We start from the raw sequence: 4161 nt of genomic DNA, 5'->3' as shown, positions 1-4161 counted from the left end.
CCAACCTGCTCCCCACCCCACCCTCTCACCCCTCCCCGTCGTCCATCACAACACACGACGCATGCTCATATGTCACTGAGGCAAAAAGAAGGAGAAAAAAAAATGCAAAAACTACCACGTAATTGAATTTTCACTCCCGTGCTCCCACCGTCGCCGCTGACAACAAAACTGTCGGGAGTGAAAGAGCATCTGGGATGAGTGTGTATTGTTCTCGTTTATGATTTACGCGAGGCTGGGGAGGAGGGTGGGTGGGGGCAGGGATAGTTACGAGCCATAAAGGCGAGAGGGTAATGCGTCCTGGCTGGCACCTACGACCCTCCCGGCGGGGGTCACCAGGGAACCTCGAAAATTAGATTTATTACCTTTGTGTCGCCCCGGACGCCGTGGAGAGACGAGAAGCGTAGGTTAGTTGGCTTGATATTTCCTGGGCATTGGTTCGAGTCTGGTTAAGGATTCTCGAAGGTGAGTGTGTTAAATAAAATGCCCTGTGGTGTCTCCTGAGCATTGTGTCCAGACTAGAGTTACCCAGATGTGAGTGTCCCAACTTCCACCTTAACTGGAGGTGTGAGAGGGCATCCAGCTGACTCACTTAAGGTAACCAGTACAAAGGTTATCTGAAGATGACATATTATCTCAAGTTCAATAGGTAAGGCCAGACGGACGGACGGGCGGACACGCACACACAAGTATTTATACACAACTATGAACAGACATACACGCACATGAATACATACACAAACAGCTAACAACGCACACATACGTTTTCACACCTTCAACTAGCTTCTATTTTCCTCCCTCCTCTCATCTTCCATTTCATAAACCTTTATCTCCTCCCTTCTTCTCCCCTTCCCCCTCCTCTTTACCCTTCCAAGCTCACCTTAACTCTACCATTCCATTCATGCCTCTTCCCCTCACTCCCATGTTCTCTCTTTCCTCGTTTCCCTTTTATTCTTCTCTACGTTTTACCCTTCTCTTCTCTCCCCTTCTCCTTTCCTCCCATTTCTCTACCTTTTCCCCTTTCCACTATCAGTGCCTTTCTCTTCCAACTTTTCACTCCCTTTCCTTCTTGCCTTCATTAATTTCCTTTCCTTCTCACTTCCCTTCACTTTTAATTTCTCCCTTCCTTGTCGTTTTCCCTTCTCTCATCATCCCCCCTTTTCTTCACCTCTCTTTCCTCCTTTTACCCTCACCTTCACATCTCCTCCACCCTTCATCTCCCTCACCCTCTCACACCTCCCTCATCCCTTTCACCCTCACATCTCCCTCCCTCCTCCACTCTCACATCTTCCTCACCCCTTCACATCCCCCTCATCCCTCACAACTCCCTCCACCCTTCACCTACCCATCATCAAGGTGCATCAGAGAAAAAATAAACAAACAAATTACCTTCACCTCACCGACTCTCTCAAGGAAGCTGTTTTACGAGGATAGAGGGACTGTCTATACCTGCCTTCTTTCATCCTTCTTTCACCTGGACTGTCTGGACTGCACACTTTCTTTCACCTGAACTGTCACATTTCACTTTCTTTCACCCGTTTATCTCTCTTATCTTCTTTCGCCTTATATCTTTCACCACGTCAAATTATACATACCAGCAGTCTTTGTGGGGTGTACGAACGATCAACGTGTATTGAAGCAACTAGTACCAATTCTCTATATACGTGTTTTTAATAAAGTCAAAGTTCTCTCGTCTGGCTTGTAGAAGAAAAAACACAATAAAAGTGTCTTAGACGTGAAAGAAACTTCATTATTTGTTTTGGTGTCTGTACATAGTGGGTGTTTGAACAGAGGGAGGGGGGCGGGGATCAGATGGGCGAGTCGTCCAATATTGGCACCTCTTCAAATTTTAAGTAGCAGTCAACCTTAAACAAGTGATCGAGTTTCCTCAAACTTCTCTGGGACGAAGGAGAGAGAGAGAAAGAGAGAAAGAGAGAGAGAGAGTGAGAGAGTGTGTGTGTAGAGCGAGATAGAGAGATAGTAGAGCGAAATAAAGAGAGAAAGCGAGCAAGATAACGAGAGAAAGCGAGCAAGACAGAGAGAGTGAGCGAGTAAGATAGAGAGAGTGAGCGAGCAAGATAGAGAGAGTGAGCGAGCAAGATAAAGAGAGAGAGAGAAAGTGTAAAGATATAATGTGGGGGGGAGAGGAGAAGGGGGGGGGGCAATGTAAAATAAACTGTATTAAAAACTTTCTAGCTTATTAATTCCCGGCAGCCATCCCCCGTCACTAAATTTCCTCTAAAGGGACTCAATTTAATCAACTTCCTTATCTCGGACATTTAAGTTTCGACATTAGGAAAGAACTTCGCAACAATTTAATTGAAGTGACTCATTACCACATATGAATTTCCATAACTAGGTTTAATAAGCTTACAGTGGCAACCGTCTGAGAAAGTGTTAAAAAAAAATGTTTCCTTCCAAAATTTGTGTTTAAGTGTGTAAGTTGCTGGTAGACTCACTATGCTGTGTACATTCAACATACAAGACTCGGCATACAAAACCCACAAATACAACCAAGAAAGTCTAAAACACCCCACGCCTACAACAACCACCCACGCCCAACACCATCACTACATTTACTACACTGATAAACCTTTTTATAACTGAACATAAAGGAACCTATGGTATTCGTCGTCCTGTTTATAGCTCGTCGTCATCGTCATGGGAGATTCAGACACATGAAATCAAGAAGACGAAGAAGAAAAGGAATCCACACCAACATTAAACTTGCCTGGGGTGACCTAACCAATACACAGACAGGAACTCAATCAGATATACTCGAAAATCATGTCTTACGTACAGCTGACCACGAGCTTGGGTATACCATCTGACTTATTCACTTAAAAACAAAGTATCGCAAGGGGGTAGAGGCGGGGGGTTGGGAGGTGAGAGGCTGATCACTTAACTCATCCGGGCTTCACCTGATCGTCTTGGTAAGTTTACACAGTTGATGCGTTGTGTGTGTTGTGGATTAAAGCACGTCACTCGTCGTCTGGCCAAACATACAGCTGATTGTCGACACTACGGTGATGGTGTTTTTTTTTTTCCTAAATATGAACATCATATTTCATCATTTGGAGAAGAGGGGGAAAAGTGTGTGAGAGAGAATACATACAAAGGAGATAGTACATTAAGAACATGTCCCGTGTTGTCTAGTGGCTAGGATACGCGGCTCTCACCCGCGAGGCCCGGGTTCGATTCCCGGCACGGGAAAATTCTTTATCCTTGGGTGTGGTGCGGAGGATCTGCCTTGCAATAGTGAGGTCAAAGTCTTACAAAAATATAGCAACTGTAGGTCATGTCCATCTCATCCCAATTTCTCTCTCTATTCTACTCACCCATTTCATTCCATTTCTTTTCTCACATACCTCTGCTGTTTCCCACCCACCTCCCTCTCTCCACATTTTGGGGCTTCTATTCTCACAGTCTCCCACTGCATCATACAGAAAGAACCTGGTTGTCCCTACTGCAGGAATAGTGGATTGTGGTATGCGCCTGTTTGATCCACTCATGCACTCACAAGCACGTACTTACACAAATGTAGACACTTATATACATGCATGCACACACACAAACACGAACAGCCGCTTACCAACCAACAATGACCGCACACACACACACAAACTAAGCCAGCCAGCGTGGAGGTAGGAAGGCTGAGGCAGGCGAGTGGGCGGGCGGGCAAGGGAGTATTTCCGTCGCCTAGCAAGCCACCACCACCCTCTACAATATATGACAACTGTAAATTGGTTCCATAACTCGATTTTGACACAGACGACCCACTAAACACTCGTTCCAGGATGTAGATTAAAGTGTTTTACTAACCTCCTCCCCTCGACTCTAAGGGATCGAGTATGGTGTTAACGTCATACCCCAGTATTGTTATAGTATCCAATCTGGTCTAGGTCTTATATATCAGGGAAAGCTGAGTCTTGGATTATTTTGATAACTTATGAGTATCGAATAATCTTAATGGTCCATCAGAGAGGAATTTGGCGATGGAGGGCTGATGATTTTCCGCGTGAGATTGTTGTAGCGTTCTGCCTCTTATCTGTACCTGTGTCTTCTCTCTTTCTCTCATTCGATATCTCAATTCCTCATTCTGTTTCTCATTCTTTCTTTTTCTCCCATTACATCTAATTAAGCTAAACTATGAAACACAAGTCA

General features: G+C 44.9%; 1 non-coding gene across 1 annotated transcript; it reads left to right on the top strand.

Annotated features, from left to right (window-relative positions):
* Nucleotides 1-3138: 3138 nt before the first annotated feature.
* Nucleotides 3139-3210, top strand: Trnae-cuc. The gene has a single exon. It is a non-coding gene; the product is annotated as a tRNA-Glu (tRNA).
* The last annotated feature ends 951 nt before the right edge of the window (nt 3211-4161 follow it).

This window comes from Homarus americanus, unplaced genomic scaffold (genome assembly GCF_018991925.1).
Source record: "Homarus americanus isolate GMGI-L3 unplaced genomic scaffold, GMGI_Hamer_2.0 scaffold16430, whole genome shotgun sequence".
In the NCBI taxonomy this organism is placed as follows: domain Eukaryota; kingdom Metazoa; phylum Arthropoda; class Malacostraca; order Decapoda; family Nephropidae; genus Homarus; species Homarus americanus.
The sequence above is the reverse complement of the archived record's forward strand: the minus strand, read 5'-3'. Positions and strand labels throughout refer to the sequence as shown.